Here is an 18,611-nt window from a genome sequence, read left to right on the forward strand (position 1 = left end):
GGTTTGTAAAAGGGAAGCTGTTATCAGATGTTGCTGGAATCTGGAAATAAAATGGATGGAGCAGAACCCTTTTGAAGAAAACTTCATATTGGAACATGATCTCGCACTATGATAGGGGGCTGGTGGGAGGCAGAACCATTTCCTAGGAAGATTTGAGTTGATAAAGAGACTCATATTTGATATGCAAAGATAGAGATGAGGAGATTCTAGAAAGAAGATATTTGAGGAAGCACTCACCTTCCTTCTTGGCCCTGCGCCATCATGGAAGTTGGCAATAGTTCTTGGAGCAAGATTGAAACTCTCCAAGACCAACCCCATTCTTGTCCAAAATACAGACAAGACACAACCAAAGAGAGGTCAGTCCAACTGCTCATGGACTCTTAGCTTGTTCAAATGAAAAGAACATTCAAGATAAATCCAGAATATCTCAAAACCAAGATCCTGTTGAGTTTCAGAGCTCTGTCCGAGCTCTGAGTTCTCTCTGAGTTCTGTCTGTCTCACTGTTGGAGAAACCGTGACTTATACAAAATTTAACACAGCTTCTTGACTACAGGACTTCTCAGAGCATTTAATATACAATCATCTTTGTCAATCTTCAGTATGGGATAGAGGATGCACATTTCCCCAATATATTTGACCAACAATCCTCCTCCACTTTTAAATAGAGGATCTAACAGAATGAGCATTCCATAGAATACACTTTAGAAAATTAATGATAGTCCAACTCCCTTTTACGGAAGAAGAAACTGAGACCCAAAGAGGGAACATGAACCTGCCTAAGCTCACACATCAAGCAGAGACAACAATGAAATTCAATAATCCTGCCTCCTCCTGCATGGTAAGAAGCCATCATTAAATGATCTTGAAACTCAGCTCCAAGAAATGAAAAGTAAAGCTCTCTTTAATTTGTTATGAGGTGCTTATGGATTAAATGCCTAACAAGTGCACACACATAAAATTTTTTTGAAAGGCAATGAAATTTGGAAAAGTTACCATCAATGGTTTAAAACCCAATGTAGAAGGAAGAGAAGTGGTTGTGAGCAAGTGGCTGTTGAGAGTAGACAAGTGTGGATCTCTACTTGGATGGAATGATCAAAGTTTCATAAAGATTTTTAATAACCAGTTAGTTTTTTAACAGGTCCACCTCTATCCTCTGCCCACCAACACTTTTCCCAATGTCACTGTCTTTAGCTCAGAGGCTCAACATCTCTCCCCAGCACAACTACCACAGGCCCCAACCATTAACATCATCCCTGCCCAAGCGGACTTGCTGAAGTTCAAATCTGACTATGTCATTCCACGTTCCCTTCAGAGCAAAGTCCAATTCCTTCATGAAGAATATGAACCCAGCAGAGCTTTCAAGCCATATCTCCTATCATATGTTCCCTCTTGCCCAACACTGGGACCATCTCACTGTCTCCCAGACGTTATCCACTTTTGTATTTCTCTCCATGCCTTTGACTATGCTTTGCGCGCTGCCCAGAATGCACACTCCTGTCTTCACGTGGAGAACTCCTCATCCTTCAAAGCCCATCTTCCATGCTCTCTCCTCCTTTAAGTGTCTCCGTTGTCAATGGGTCAGCCCATAGTAGAGTCTACCTTACATTTATTCATTCAAAAATCAAGGGATTCTTCCCCTAAAAGGCTGGCAGGTTGGCTCACACCTGTAATCTCAGCACTTTGGGAGGCCAAGATGGGCAGATCACTTGAGCTCAGGAGTTTGAGACCAGCCTGGCCAACATGCCGAAACCCCATCTCTACTAAAAATACAAAAATTAGCAGTGGTGTGGTGGCACGTGCTTGTAGTCTCAGCTACTAGGGAGGCTGAGGCAGGAGAATCACTTGAACCCCGGAGGTGGAGGTTGCAGTGAGCCAAGACTGTGCTACTGTACGCCAGCCTGGGTGACAGAGTAAGACTCCATCTCAAAACAAACAAACAAAAAATAATTCAGGGGTTTATTAAATACCTGCTCTGTGCTGGTCACTGTTCCAGGGGCCAGGGAAACAGAAGTGAATAGGAAAAACAAGGTCCCTGACTGCATAGAATTTAAAATCAAAATCCCAGCTACTCAGGAGGCTGAGGCACGAGGATAGCTTGAGGCCAGGAGTTTGACACTAGACTGGGCCACATAGCAAGACCCTATCTATTTAATAAATAATTTTTTAAAAAGAATTTAAAATCTATTGGAAGGAAATAAAACCAATCAACAGGTAAAAAATTAAATAAGCTATTTCATTCTCAAAAATAAAATCTCATCAGTCATGCTGTTTGTGTAAAAGCACAGTCCATCTCCCTGAACATGCCACTTCTCAACCCCGCAGGAGGGCATCTACAGGTTAGAGTAGCAGGCTGGGCATCAGAAGAAGCTGATCTGGGAGCCAGAGCTTATGGCAGAGTCTGGTGCAAGTCCCTTAGCTCCTTTGGTGCCACAGTTCCTCCCCTAGGGCAGAAAATATCAAGGTTAATAATGTGGCCAATAAACTGCAGGCTGGGGTGGAGCGGAGGCCAGAGATCATGATTATTAAACTCTGCCTGATGCCAGGATGAAAGGTCGTCTATTAAAGGAATAGTGCTATGAGGGCGGGGGTGGGGCAGGTCCTGGCTCTAGCCAGTGGCTACAGAAGGCCTGGGGATCCTCTACGTGAAAGTGCCGCTGCAAAGTCAAGCTGTGATTAATCAGAACTGTCATTAGCCCTCACATTACCAGTTTGCCAGGCCTTCACCCGGAGGACAGCTTGTAAAATCACCCTCCAATGCACCTTGAAGAAAATCTCATGGTCCCAACCCCAAATGTCCCCAGCCTTTGTCCGCCATTCAGATCCCTACACACCAGGAGGAGCTAGGTACCTCCTGTGTGCCAAGACCATCCCACAAATGGTATCTAATAGGCTGCTGTAGCAACAACACATTGGATACCAGTGCTGTTGCCCCAATTTACAGGTCAAGAAACTGAAGGCCAGAAGGATGAGGTGACAGCTGGAGTGTGACAGAGCCACAATTCAATCCCAGACTTTCTGATGTCAAGTCCAGAGCTCCTTCTGCCATGCTCTGCTTGTTCCAGGCCCTTCCTAACACACTGTCCTCCGACCAGGGAGTATTCTGTGTGCGTGTGTGTGTGTGTGTGTGTGTGTGTGTGTGTTTGTTTGTTTGTTTTGAGACAGAGTCTCACTCTGTTGCCCAGGCTGAAGTGTAGTGGTGTGATCTCAGCTCACTGCAGCCTCTGCCTCCTGAGTTCAAGTGATTCTCCCACCTCAGCCCCCTGAGTAGCTGGGATGACAGGTGTCCCCCACCACACCTTGCTAATTTTTGTATTTTTCATAGAGATGGGGTTTCAGCATGTTGGACAGCTGGTCTCAAATTCCTGACCTCAAGTGATCCGCCCACCTCAGCCTCCCAAAGTGCTGGGATTACAGGCATGAGCCACCGCGCCAGGCCTGTTTTTGTTTTGTTTGTTTGTTTGTTTTTGTTTTGGAGACAGGGTCTCACTCTGTTGCCCAGGCTGGATTGCAGTAGCACAATCACAGCTCACTGCATCCTTGAACTCCTGGACTCAAGCCATCCTTCGCCTCAGCCTCCCGAATATCTGGGACTACAAGCAGGCACTACCACCCCTGGCTAGTTTTTAAATTTTTTGTAGAGACTGGCCCCACTATGATGTTGAGGCTGGCCTCAAACTCTCAGGCTCCAGTGATCCTCCTGCCTCAGCCTCCCAAAGTGCTGGGATTACAGGCATGAGCCACCACACCCAGCCCCAGGGAAGGTTCTAGGGCAGCAGCTAAGGTATAGAAAGAAAATAAAAACCACCACTGAGAAATCTTGGCTTCAGATATTCATTTCTTCCCTCCTGCTTTCTCTAATAAATTTGTCTTCATTGCTCCAAGGACCTTCTAGATTGTTCCAGATTCTATAGAAACATTGTGGATCTTTCTCAAGAACACAGCATGCTAGGATTCCGTCAGTCTTCAGAGGAACAGCATTTTAGAATGTTCAAAGGCTGAAAAGAAGGTGAGTCTTGGTAGAAATTCAGGAAATATTGGGAATTTTCCTCAAGCTGTGATTGTCCTCAACTACAAACCTATTCATCACGTGTCCCAAGGCTTCCAAATTCATTAGGGGCATTCTACAATAAGAATCATGCTACCTGGAATTTTATGTAGGATTTCCCAGATCTTGAGAACCCTACTTCAGTTTTCCCATTTGCAGAATGGGAACAATTAACTTCCGTGAGATTAAGAATATGAGAAAACGCTTTTTGCTCTCTCTTTTAACCTCCCCTTTTTAATTGCATCAAGCTAGAAGTACTTAGCCAGGGTTTTCATGAAGCATACATTCATTCATTCATTCATTCATTCATTCAACAAATATTTATTGAGCACCTATATGACGCCTAGTGCTGCTCTTGGCCCTGAAGAGAAAGTCAACAGTAAAACATATACGTATATCTATGTGCAGAGAATCCTTAGCTTCCTTTGGATTCTCCAAGAGTTCTGTGAACCAAAGTTAAAAAGCCACAGGGCTATGATATTACGAGGTGGAAAAAAAAAATATTTCTGTTTCTTGGGGTATATTTTCAGAGTAGCATTTTCAATTGATTTAATCCAGCTAATATAGTTCCTGTGTTCCCATCCACTCACCAGTGTGTTAAGACATAGCCACATAAATTCCTTCTGACCCACGGGCATTATGGGTCCCTGTCCCAGCTTCCTCCACCTCCATTTCTCCATCCATAAAATGGGATTAATGATAACCTCCAAGGATAACATCATATTAATGAGCTGAAGAGACGAAAGTGCTTTGAGTTCATTTAAAAAGGGTGGAGCCAAGAGCAGTGGAAGCTGAAATGTAGCTGCTGTGAGAATGTAAGTTTCTTTCCTGCTCATAGGAGCCCAAGAAGTGTAAAAGGACAGTCTAGCCTCCTGCGGTGAAGCCTGAACAGGCATTGGAAAGGGGCAAGTTTCCAGAGTTATGGACCAAAGCGGGAGAGGAGGTCATGCACATGTGTTTACCTCCGGGTCACTGGTTCCAATGCAGCCTGGCAGATCTCAACTGAAAGTTACTGCCATCTGCTCCGTGACCTCAATCCATTTGCTACCGTGCACATTGTAACTGGCAGCCCGAGTGGGCAGGCTGGCACCAACCGAGACTGAAAATGGGTCACTCCCAAGAGCCCCAAGCCTGGCCTGGGCCCTGGAGTGGGGCAGGGAGTGAGGAGGGAGGAACCTAGAAACTCCATCTACAGTAATAGCTGTAAGAGTAACATGGGTGAAGTCTTCATCCTCTAGAAGTTTCTGGACTCTCCACCATTCCTCAGCTAGGGATCCCAGCAAGCCACGCCACGTACATTCCGTGTAACACCCCCATTCACAGGAGCCAGGTGTCGACAAATCAGAAAACAGAGCATCATGGGGCATATGGTCAATTTCGTATGATAATGACAGCTTTTTATTAAGAACCTACAGTGTGCCAAGCAAGAAGTTCAGCTCACGCCCAGTGTTACTTCATGCAATTACCAGCCCATACCCAGGAGGTATGCACTCTTCCCTTCAATTTACAGATGAGGAAACTGTTCAAGGTCACACAGCACGAGGTGGGGGGCCAGATTTGAACCCAAGACTGTGAGGAGTTACTGTTTAATAGGTATGGAGTTTCAGTTTAGAATGATTAAAAAAATATATAGAGATGGATGGTGGTGATGGTCAGTATGGATCTACTTAATGCCACTGAACCGTAGAATCAAAAATGGTTAAAATGGGGCCAGGCTCATGCCTGTAATCCCAGCACTTTGGGAGGCCGAGGCAGGCAGATCACCCGAGGTCAGGAGTTCGAGACCAGCCTGGCCAACATGCTGAAACCCCATCTCTACTAAGAATACAAAAATTAGCCAGACATGGTGGTGGGTGCCTGTAGTCCCAGCTACTTGGGAAGCTGAGGCAGGAGAATCACTCAAACCCGGGAGGAAGAGGTTGCAGAGAGCCGAGATCGTGCCATTGCATTCCAGCCTGGGTAACAGAGCGAGACTCAGTCTCAAAAAAATAATAATATAAAATAAAATAAAAATAAAGAAAGGTTAAAATAAACTTTGCTCTGAATCTAAAACTGCTCTAAAAAATAAAGTCAAGGTCCGATGCCATGGTTCACACCTATAATCCCAGCAGTTTGGGAGGCTGAGGCAGGAGGATAGCTGTAGGCGAGGAGTTCAAGACTAGTCTGGGCAAAGTAATGAGACCCTGTCACTACAAAAAATAAAAATAACAAAACTAGCCAGGCACGGTGGTGCACACCTGTAGTCCCACCTACTGGGGAGACTAAGGCAGGAAGATTGCTTGAGTCCAGGAGTTTAAGGCTGCAGTGAGCTATGATTTTACCACTGCACTCCACGCTCGGCAGCAGAGCAAGACCTTGTCTCTAAAAATATATATGTTAAAAAAAATTAAAGTCAAATAAATGTTTTAATGGCATTAAAATGGTGGCTTTTGTTATGTATATTTTGCCACAATATAATTAATGAATTGGGATATCATTCTCTATCAAGAGGTCCCCGGTTCTTATCCAAGTGCCCTCCCCTGACTCCAAAAAAAGATATCATTCTCGGACTCCTGACCTCCAGTGATCATTCTGCCTCAACCCTACAAAATGCTGAGATTACAGGCATGAGCCACATCATTCCCAGCCTAGGCAAGATATCATTTTTAAAGGAAACGTAAAGTATACATTCCCTTGCGACCCAGTGAATCAGTCTAGCCAGAGACAATTCCACAGGTGTACACAGGTAGACATGACCGTGCGCAGTGGTTCACGCCTGTAATCCCAGCACTTTGGGAGGCCGAGGCGGGTAGATCACGAGGTCAGGAGATTGAGACCATCCTGGCTAACATGGTGAAACCCTGTCTCTACTAAAAGTGCAAAAAATTAGCCAGGCATGGTGGCACATGCCTGTAGTCCCAGCTACTCGGGAGGCTGAGGCAGGAGAATCACTTGAACCTGGGAGGCAGAGGTTGCAGTGAGCCAAGATCACACCACTGCATGCCAGCCTGGGTGACAGAGCAAGACTCCATCTCAAGAAGGAAGCTTAAATGCAGGATTGTTTGTGATAATGAACCACTGAAAATAACATATATGTCTGCATGCCATGCGTATGGCAATAGCTAGTAAATGCAGTGAATTCGTTCAATGAAGTTCATTCCATTCAATGGAATGCTATACAGCAGAGGAAACATGATGAATTTATTATTACTGATAGGAAAAGGTCTCTTAGGAAAGTTGTTAAGCAAATAATAAGAGTAACAATAGGTTACAGAAGTATGTACATGGTATGAATTTTTACAATTTATGTAAAAATACTAATACACCAAAAAAGTACCATTTATTTTATCTCTGTGTGTGTGTGTGTGTGTGTATGTGTGTGTAGTCAGTTCTGCTACAATGCTTGTTTTGAAAACATAAATTTTGGCTGGGCACGGAGGCTCATGCCTGTAATCCCAGCACTTTGGGAGGCCAAGGTGGGCAGATCACGTGAGACTGGGAGTTTGAGATCAGCCTGGCTAACATGGTGAAACCCTGTCTCCACTAAAAATACAAAGTCATCTGGGTATGGTAGCAGTTACCTGTAATCCCAGCTACTTGACAGGCTTAGGCAGGAGAATCACTTGAACCCGGGAGGCGGAGGTTGTAGTGAGCCGAGATCACACCACTGCACTCCAGCCTGGGTGACACACAAAAAAAAAAAAGAAAGAAAGAAAAGAAAACATAAATTTCCTCCAATGTGATTGATATATTCAGGAACAATTTGAGCATAACCAAATTTTGTGTTTGCTATGCATGATTTTATTCAAAAGAAACACTGGATGAATGTAGAAAACTGCGCCCAGCTGAACTGAGCCACATAGGAATACACAAAATAAACACACTGCAAACACCCACCAGCTGCCTCAGCAATGTCTGCGTGCTACGAGCCACACCCATCCACACCTGGTGTTGCACTTTAAGATTTCAGACAACTTCCCTCCACCGCTTTCCAAGAACTCACAAGCTGAAACCCTTCTGACGCCTACTTGCACAAACTTTAGGACTTTTCCAATGTACCATTTGTATTATAGCATTTACATATATTTTAACCATTTAACATGTGTAAAATTGTGCTACTACTTTTATTAGGTTCCTATTTTTTTTTTTTTTTTTTTTTTGAGACGGAGTCTCGCTCTGTCACCCAGGCTGGAGTGCAGTGGCCGGATCTCGGCTCACTGCAAGTTCCGCCTCCCAGGTTTACGCCATTCTCCTGCCTCAGCCTCCCGAGTAGCTGGGACTACAGGCGCCCGCCACCTTGCCCGGCTAGTTTTTTTGTATTTTTTAGTAGAAATGGGGTTTCACCGTGTTAGCCAGGATGGTCTCGATCTCCTGACCTCGTGATCTGCCCGTCTCAGCCTCCCAAAGGGGTTCCTATTTTTTTTTATATGTCACTGACAAAGTTTTTGAGTGCTGTCCCCTTCCCTGTAACTTGTTGTTTTTTTGTTGTTTTTTTTGAGACAGAGTCTCGCTCTGTTGCCCAGGCTGGAGTGCAGTGGCACGACCTCAGCTCACTGCAACCTCCGCCTCACAGGTTCAAGCAATTTTCCTGCTTCAGCCTCACAAGTAGCTGGGATTACAGGCATGCACCACCACGCCTGGCTAATACTTTTGTATTTTTAGTAGAGACGGGGTTTCACCATGTTGGCCAGGCTGGTCTCGAACTCCTGACCTCAAGTGATCTGCTCACGCCTCTGCCTCCCAAAGTGCTGAAATTACAGGTGTGAGCCACCTGGCCCAGCCACCCTATGACTTTTAATGTGTGATTTTGCATAGTGCTTTGATTTTAGTTATTGTAGCAGAACTGACTGCATACTTATTTTTTTTCCTAAAAAGATACTAGATACATTCTTATACACACACATATATGTTCATGGATGTGTGTGTGTGGATGGATAGAGTCCACATGAATATGCTGAAAGCAGTCAATCAATTTATCATTAGGGATGGAGAGATTGAAGGAGGTGGCTACAGAGATTTTAGTCTTCTTTATGTACATTTAATATTTTTTTAAGGAGAGTTTTTAAGTCAGGTCTTAATTGTATAGCTACATTTTTAATTGTTTTAGAAAAAGAATGCATTATTTGTACACCCACCTTCTTAGCAACATTATTCCCGACAGCCAAGCAGTGGATGCAACCCAGGTGTCCATTGATGGATAATGGATAAAGAGATTGTGATAGATCCATGCAATGGAATATTACTTAGCATTAAAGAATAAGAAAGTCCTGTCACATGCCACAATGAGGATGGACCTTAAGGACATTATATTAAGAGAAACAAGCCAGTTACAAAAAAGCAAACACCTTTTCTTTCTTTTTCCGTTTTTTTTTTTTTTTTTTGAGACAGAGGCTCACTATGTCACCCAGGTGAAAGTGCAGTGGTGCGATCTCAGCTCACTGCAACCTCCGCCTCCCGGGTTCAGGGGATTCTTGTGCCTCAGCCTCCCGAGTAGCTGGGATTACAGGTATGCACCACCAAGCCTGGCTAATTTTAGCATTTTTAGTAGAGACAAGGTTTCACCATGTTGGCCAGGCTGGACTCAAACTCCTGGCCTCAAGTGATTTGCCCGCCTCGGCCTCCCAACGTGCTGGGATTACAAGCGCTAGCCACTGCACCTGGCCTCATTTACTTTTTTAACAGCAGCTGTCCTAATGGGTGGGAAGTGGTATCTCCTGTGGCTTTCATTTGTTTTGTTTTGTTTTGTTTTGTTTTGTTTTGTTTTGTTTTGTTTTGTTTGAGACTGAGTCTCACTCTGTCTCCCAGGCTGGAGTTCAGTGCCGTGATCTCAACTGACTGCAACCTCTGCCTCCTGGGTTCAAGGGATTCTTGTGCCTCAGCCTCCTGAGTAGCTGGGGTTACAGACATGTGCCACCACACCCAGCTAATTTTTGTATTTTTAGTAGAGACGAGGTTTCACCATGTTGGCCAGGCTGGTCTCAAACTCCCGACCTCGGGTGATCTGCCTGCCTCAGCCTCCCAAAGTGCTGGGATTACAGGCACGAGCCACCACACCTGGCCAACAAATACTTTTTCTGCGGGGTTATTAAACTAAGGTAACAAAATAAAAAACAAAACAAAACAAAAACCAAACAATGTGTGATTCTACTCTACATGGCAGCTAAAGTAGGCAAATTCATAGAAACAGAGACTAGAACAGTGGTTACCAGGAGTTCGGGGAAGGAAAGACTGGGGAGTTAGTATCTAATGAGTATAGAGTTCCTGGGTGCAGTGGCTCACACCTGCAATCCCAGCACTTTGGGAGGCCAAGGCAGGAGGATCGATTTAAGACCAGTCTGGGCAACATGGCAAGAACTCATCTCCAAAAAAAAAAAAAAAAAGCTTTTGACTAGCCAGGTATGGTGGTATGCACCTCCAGCTACTGGGGAGGCTGAGGTGGGAGGATCCCTTGAGCCCAGGAGCTGGATGCCGTAGTGAACAGTGATCATGCCACTGCACTCTACCCTGGGCGACACAGCGAGACTCTGTCTCTAAAATTAAAAAAAATAATAATAATAATTGGCACAGAGTTTCCGACTTGAAAGATTAAAAAATTCTAGAGATTTGTTGTAAAAAAAATGTGAATAAACTTAACACTACTAAATTGCACATTTAGAAACGGTTAAGATGATAAATTTTATGTCACGTGTTTTTTTAACCACAATTTTTTTAAAGGGAGGATCCACAGTAACAAACCAATATACCACATTAATTGCATAAAGGAAGCAACATACATGCAGGTTATGCAAAAAGATATGGAATAACCCATTCTTTGCAGCTTCTAAAACAATAATTGGTGGCATATAAGTGAACAAATGCTAGCTGGTTAACGCTGGTTAGTGGGCCTATTGGGTTGGTTGGCTGATTGATTGGTGAGGGCACAATGCCCCACCCAGAGGCCTAACATGAGAGCAGAGTCAGGAGGGTGCCATAAATAACACGTTAACGACATGACGTTCACAGGGCCAGGAATTCAGCAGGCGCCGTGTTGCTTTGCCCCTTTTGAATTCACCATGAAACCAGATCCCGCCTGCCTTCTACCAAGAAGGTGCCTGGAAAATCTGCAACCCAGGCACACAAGCGGGAGAAGCTCCGGGCCCAAGTGCTACAGGTCAACCAGGGCCTCCAGCCCCCGTCCTGTTCACCACCCACAGATGCCCCTGCCAGCTGCTCCCGGAGAGAGGCCCAGAGCTGAAATGGCACGCCTGCGTGCGTGCCGCATAGCGGGAGGACAATTTTGGCAGGCCTCTATGGGAAGCTTGCAGAACACCTGCCTCTGGGGTGTGTGGGGGCTGACCCTCTGTAGGGCCCCCACTTTCCCAGGGCCCTCAGTGATCCTCAGACGTGCCCTGGGTCCCAGCCACCGCTTTCAGCAGCAATCAGAGTAATGGCCCGCATCTGCTCCACTGATGAGTGGGTGGGTCGGGGAGACAGCATTTCCAAGCGCCTGTGCTTCCAGGATCTCAGAGCAGCCCCGGAGGAAAGGCAGCTCCAGCCAGCTCTGTCCCCGCCAACACGACTGGGAAGCGCCATCTCCTCATTCAGAATCACCTTTCCCACCTCTTGGCCCACTCAGACAACCTTCAAAACTAGTTAATGTCTGCGTCTCTAGGGATCCTCCCATGAACCCAGGTCTCCCACCTCTGTCCAAGGCTGTGGAGGTTAGAAGCCCTGAGAGTTGGATCCTCCTTGCCCAGTTCTCTTCCTGGCTCAGAGGAGGCTGCTTAAAGCAAACTAAACAACAAAGGAAGGAGGACAAGGCCTTCTTAGTGTGGAGCTGCTGAGCTGGAAGTCAAGAATCAAAGGATCTGGCCGGGTACAGTGGCTCACGCCTATAATCCCAACTCTTTGGGAGGCCAAGGCTGGCGGATCACTTGAGGTCAGCAGTTCAAGACCAACCTGGCCAACATGACAAAACCCTGTCTCTACTAAAAATACAAAAATTAGCCGAGTGTAGTGGTGCACACCTATAATCCCAGCTACTCCGGAGGCTGAGGCAGGAATAATCGCTTGAACTCGGGAAGCAGAGGCTGCAGTTAGCCAAGATCACACCACTATACTCCCACCTGGGCAAAAGAATGAGAATCTATCTCAACAAAGAAAAAAAAGAAAGGAAAAGAAAAAGTAAAATGGTTAATTTTATGTTAAATGAATCTTGACTCAATAAAAGAAAAAAAAAATTCCAGGATTTCAAATCTATCTCTAATTCCTCCTACGTTTAGACCCCCAAAGTAACATCATTTTCCTGTTTCATAGTTGGGGAAATCAAGACCCAGAGAGGAAACAGAAGTGGCCTCTGCTCTTGGTTTTGGAGCTAGAGTCGGGGTCTCCTGACTCCCCATCCAGTACTCTTTCTGTCTCCATGATGCGTCTTGGGCCTCATCCTGCTCCCGGCCAGCTGTGTCCCAGGCCCAAGTTTTCTCTCTTGAACCTGTTTCCTTATACATAAAATTGGTGGCTTGAGCAAGACATAATACCTTTCCTGTGATTTATAAGAGCATCTGGATGGCCACTAATTTTTACTCTAATAGTTCATTTTACCATGTACTAGAAAGTAAAAACAATTGGTGGGGCACAGTGGCTCACACCTAAACCCAGCACTTTGGGAGGCCAAGGCAGGCAGATCACCTGAGGTCAGGAATTCGAGACCAGACTGGCCAGCATGGTGAAATCCCATCTCAACTAAAAATACAAAAAAAAAAAAAAAATTAGCCAGCTCAGTGGTGTGCACCTGTAATCCCAGCTACTTGGAAAGTTGAAGCAAGAGAATTGCTTGAACCCAGGAGGTGGAGGTTGCAGTGAGCGGAGATCATGCTACTGCACTCCAGCCTGGATGACAAGAGTGAGACTCTGTCCCAAGAAAAAAGAAGAAGAAGGAAGAGAAGGAGAAGGAGAAGCAGAAGGAGAAGGAGAAGGGGAAGAGGAAGACAAGGAGGAGGAGGAAGAAGAAGAGGAAGAAGAAGAGGCAGAGGAAGAGGAGGAGGAAGAAGAAGGAGAAGAAGAGTACAATTAGCAAATCAAACTTTCAGCAATAGAGACTAAAGTGTGTGTATCTAAGTGTTTTCTTTTTTAAAAATTTTTTCATGAGCTGGGAGTGGTGGCTGACACCTATAATCCCGACACTTTGGGAGGCCAAGGCGAGTGGATCACTTAGGCCAGAAGTTCAAAACCAGCCTGTCCAACATGGTGAAAAACAGTGTCTACTAAAAAAATACAAAAATTAGCCAGGCATGGTGGTGCACACCTGTAATCCCATATACTTGAAAGGCTGAGGTACAAGGATCACTTGAACCTGGCAGGTGGAGGTTGCAGTGAGCCAAGATCGCGCCACAGCACTCCACAGCTCTGGGCAACAGAGCAAGACTCTGTCTCAAAAAAATAATAATCATAAAAAATGAAATGTTCATGAATGCTTGCTTTCCTCTAAAAAATAATTCTTGCATTTGCCCCACAAAAGCTAGAGAGCTTGACTATGTCTGTATCCCTTAGTGGTGAGAAAAACTCATGTGTGCAGGCCTTAAAATAGATGTTTATTTATTTTTTTAAGTGAGTTGGTTTAGAGGAAAATATGAAGAGAGTAATCCTACAGGTGGTGTAATCATGGAAAAACAGAGCTAAGAAGGAACGTGGCTGACTGAAGTACAGGACTTGCTGGGTGGCAGCTGTGACATTCTACGAGCCCATGACAAGCCTTGGGCTTCCCCTGCCCCCTAGCATGGCTATTTAGGGTTCCAACCTAAAACACAACAGCCGGGATTGGCAAGGAGACAGACAGGTGGGGCCTTGCGGGGACCCTCACTCGGGGAAACATATGAAGCTTTGTCTCCCAGCAGTCCCACGCACCATACCACTGTTGGTCAGGACCCTTGGACTCCATCCCCGGTCTGCCCAGCCCCCTTATTAGCTTACTTCCCCTGGTTCCCCCTTTACCTCCCCAGATATCTACATGGTGACATCACCCTCCAAGCCCAAGCCCTCGGCTAGCCGCCCTGCTGAGAAGGGACTTTGAGGGAAGGACGTAGGTATAACCTCTCCGGGGAAAAGTGTCTACACTGAAACCGTGCCCAAAAAAAAGTATTTAAATTGAAGCCCAGGGGCATACCTTTCTGATGGTGGAATTTGAGGCCATGTGACAGGTGGCAGGGGGAGACATTTTTGGACAGTGGGGGACTTGCCAACATCTTTTGAGCACATCCCCTAGGCAGCTGCTGAGTCCTGCATTTGGACAGGCAGGCAGTTCTTTTTCTGGGCAACTTCATTTCAGGGGTGGACAAGTTCGGCCTGGCTGGGCTGGCTGGAGGCTCTCAACTCCTCCAAAAGTTACCTTGCTACACACTTTCTCCCCGGCAAGCTCAGCCAAGCATTTGGTGGAGGTGGAAGAATGTAGACGTTCTTGGACAGATCTGAGTTTGAGTTCTGGCTCTTTCTCTGGCCAGCTGTGTGACCATGGGTGTGCCCCTGCACCTCTGGGTCTCAGGATCCTGCCTCCAACAGGAGGTGAATAATTCCAAACTTCGGGCTTCAATTTGAGACTGATCAAAATGGATGTCCACAGAAGGCGGCACATTGTAGGTGTGGATACGCAGTGTATTATTTTAAGAAAAGGTGAATTTTCTTTTAGACATAGCCCATCAGACTATGGCTTGGGGACTAAAAAGAAATGTCACCCAACAAAATATAATCTGTGTATATGTATGTCTGGGGATGAGGGATGAAAACATGAGTAGATTGAGAAAGAGAAGAAAACATTCCTTCAGACCAGGCTCAGTGGCTCATGCCTATAATCCCAATGCTTTGGGAGGCCGAGGCAGGAGGATCACTTGAGGCCCAGAGCTCGAGACCAGCCTGTGGGCAACATAGCGAGACCTCATCTCTTCCAAAAATTTTAAAATGAACTGGGGGTGGTGGGAAGCTACAGTCCCAGCTACTCAGGAGGCTGAGGTGGGAGGATGGCTTGAGCCTGGAAGTTCGAGGCTGCAGGTAGCCGTAATTCCATCACTGCACTCTAGCCTGGGGGCAACCAAGCAAAACTTGAAAAAAAAAAAGAAGAAAGAAAGGGAGGGAGGGAGGGAGGAAGGAGGGAAAAAAGGAAGGAAGGAGGGAAAGAAGGAAGGAAGGAGGGAAGAAGGAAGAAGGAAGGAAGGAAGGAAGGAAGGAAGGAAGGAAGGAAGGAAGGAAGGAAGGAAGGAAGGAAGGAAGGAAGGAAGGAACTTTCCTCCAAATACATTCTTATACCTTTGGTTATTGAACCAGGCAACCTTATGACCTACTCTGAAGATGAAATTTACAAACATACATCATGCAGGAGAATAGCCTAATGTCCGCATAGTCACCCCCACCTCACCCCCTGCCATGCACACCCCCATCCCCACCCCCGATTGCAAACAAGGGCATTGCTTTGTGTCCCCCCTTAAGGCAGTTTGTAAAGAGCCCAAGTAAGGAGCCAAAACGAGGGCAACCCTCAAACAAGCTGTTGGACTTCGCCAAGCAACTGGCCTCCCCATTGCTAATTAAGTTAATCCGGGTGGGTTTTTCTTTTGTTTTCTTGCCTGATTCCCTCCTGCAGAATCAGCAGGAACACCAAAGAGAAATGTTCATGGTAACCCGCCAAGCAGGCCTTCTCTTCAGCTGACAGGATGCATTAACGCCACAGAGAAGGGAAACGTCCCCTGTACACCACACGAGTAATAAAAAACCTATTTTGTTTTCAGCTGACCACACAGCGCATGTGCCAGGGTAAATAGATCTCCTTTCTGCGGCTTTTCACCCCCTTCTCCTCCACCATCCCCACCCTCTTTCCATGTTTGGGGAGTTTTGATATGTCATAACATTGTGTCTGTTTATCTGAAATATTTCCACTCAAAATGCTTGTTTGCTCAACCAGACTGACATGTTGACATAGCTCCCGACAGCTGAGTGACTCCGATTGAAATAAAATGTAAAGTAAACACATTTGCATACAGTTTATATACAGCCTGGGTCTGAGGAAGCAGAGGAAGTAGGGAGATTGCAATCGGAATTTCTTATCTTCCATCACCCCAGCTTTCGGCCTTCGGGGACCCTCCCTTCTTTTTTCCAGCTCTCTGCTCCCGAAATGCCTCCTGAGTCATGGCTCAGCCTGCCTTTGGGGGTCTGAAAAACGTCCTTTCTAGTTTCTGCCTGATCTAGTTTCTTCCCTTCCTCGACGTGTGCGTTTGAAGGCCTGAGTAATTTTCTCACGAGCTCTGAGAGCATGAGCCCAGGCGAATCCAAACAAATGAGCTGCGTGTGTTTGAGTGGATTCCATCCTTCTTTGAGCCTCTTTTTGTGAAATGAGGGAGTTGCAGTCAAGTTGATCTCTTGGAGATTTCCATTGTTGATCTTCCGTGTATCCTTTCTCAGATACTCAGGAACACCAAACTTTTCATGGTTGAGCTGTCTTGTCCTGGCACACAGAGACTAATTTGCGTTTTTTTATTTTTTATGTTTTTAGAGATAGGGTTTTAACCTGTCGCCCAGGCTGGAGTGCAGTGGTGTGGTCCCAGCTCACTGCAGCCTCCAACTTTTTGCCTTCAGGCCATCCTCCCACCTCAGCCTCCCAAGTAGCTGAGGTTATAGCCACAAGTCAGCACACGCATTGAAACTAGTTTTCTCTTTCTTCCTTTTTTCCCTCCCTTCCTTCCCTCCTTCCTCCCTTCCTTCCTTCCTTCCTTCCTTCCTTCTTTCCTTCCTTCCTTCCTTTCTCTCTCTCTCTTTCCCTCCCTCCCTTCCCTTTTCTTCTCTTTCCTCTTCCTTTCTTTTCTTTTTTATGAGACAGTCTTGCTCTGTAGCCCAGGCTAGGGTGCAGTGGCGTGATCTCGATTCACTGCAACCCCCACCTCCTGGGTTCAAGCAATTATCCTGCCTCAGCCTCTCAAGTAGCTAGGATTACAGGCGGCCACCGCTACACTTGGCTAATTTTTGTATTCTTAGTAGAGACGGGGTTTCACCATGTTGGCCAGGCTGGTCTCAAGCTCTTGACCTCGTGATCTTCCCGCCTTGGCCTCCCAAAGTGTTGGGATTACAGGCGTGAGCCACCGCGCCCAGTCCCTTCCTTCCTTTTCTTTTTTGAGACAGGCTCTCGCTCTGTTGACCAGGCTAGAGTGCAGTGACATGACCAAAGCTCACTGTAACCTCAAACGCCTAGACTCAAGAGATCCTCCCGTCTCAGCCTCCTGAGTAGCTGGGACTACAGATGTACACCACCAGTCTAGCTAATTTTTTTTAATTTTTTCAGTCTCCCACTACACCCAGGCAAGGCTAATTTCTTTTTCTTTTCTTTTCTTTTCTTTTTTTTTTTTTTTGAGACAGAGTCTTGCTCTGTCGCCCAGGTTGGAGTGCAGTGGCGCAATCTCGGCTCACTGCAAGCTCCACCTCCCAGGTTCACGCCATTCCCCTGCCTCAGCCTTCCTAGTAGCTGGTACTACAGGCGCCTGCCAGCACGCCTGGCTATTTTTTTTGTATTTTTAGTAGAGACAGCGTTTCACCCTGTTAGCCAGGATGGTCTCAATCTTCTGACCTCGTGATCCACCAGCCTCGGCCTCCCAAAGTGCTGGGATTACAGGCGTGAGCCACCACACCCGACCGGCAAAGCTAATTTCTTTTTTTTATTATTATTATACTTTAAGTTCTAGTGTACATGTGCACAACATTCAGGTTTGTTAAATATGTATACATGTGCCATGTTGGTGTGCTGCACCCATTAATTCGTCATTAACATTAGGTATATCTCCTAATGCTATCCCTCCCCCCTCCCACTACCCCACGACAGACTCCGGTGTGTGATGTTCCCCTTCCTGTGTCCAAGTGTTCTCATTGTTCAATTCCCACCTATGAGTGAGAACATGCGGTGTTTGGTTTTCTGTCCTTACGACAGTTTGCTCAGAATGATGGCTTCCAGCTTCATCCGTGTCCCTACAAAGGACATGAACTCATCCTTTTTTATGGCTGCATAGTATTCCATGGTGTATATGTGCCACATTTTCTTAATCTAGTCTATCATTGATGGACATTTGGGTTGGTTCCAGGTCTTTGCTATTGTGAATAGTGCCACAATAAACATACATGTGCATGTGTCTTTATAGCAGCATGATTTATAATCCTTTGGGTATATACCCAGTAATGGGATGGCTGGGTCAAATGGTATTTCTAGTTCTAGATCCTTGAGGAATCACCACACTGTCTTCCACAATGGTTGAACTAGTTTACAGTCCCACCAACAGTGTAAAAGTGTTCCTATTTCTCCACATCCTCTCCAGCACCTGTTGTTTCCTGATTTTTTAATGATTGCCATTCTAACTGGTGTGAGATGGTATCTCATTGTGGTTTTGATTTGCATTTCTCTGATGGCCAGTGATGATGAGCATTTTTTCGTGTGTCTGTTGGCTGCATAAATGTCTTCTTTTGAGAAGTGTCTGTTCATATCCTTCACCCACTTTTTGATGGGATTATTTCATTTTTTTCTTGTAAATTTGTTTAAGTTCTTTGTAGATTCTGGATATTAGCCCTTTGTTAGATGGGTAGATTATAA

General features: G+C 45.7%; 1 long non-coding RNA gene across 14 annotated transcripts in view; it reads right to left on the minus strand.

Moving 5' to 3' along the window:
* The window catches only part of LOC105495369 (uncharacterized), a 252,278-nt gene that overhangs the window by 152,632 nt on the left and 81,035 nt on the right, over window positions 1-18,611 (minus strand). For all 14 annotated transcript variants that reach the window (XR_011608812.1, XR_011608815.1, XR_011608814.1 and 11 more), the window contains one exon: window positions 7,606-7,703. This is a non-coding gene — a long non-coding RNA (uncharacterized lncRNA). The remainder of the gene's footprint in view (window positions 1-7,605; window positions 7,704-18,611) is intronic.

Source organism: Macaca nemestrina, chromosome 10 (genome assembly GCF_043159975.1).
Source record: "Macaca nemestrina isolate mMacNem1 chromosome 10, mMacNem.hap1, whole genome shotgun sequence".
Lineage (NCBI taxonomy): Eukaryota > Metazoa > Chordata > Mammalia > Primates > Cercopithecidae > Macaca > Macaca nemestrina.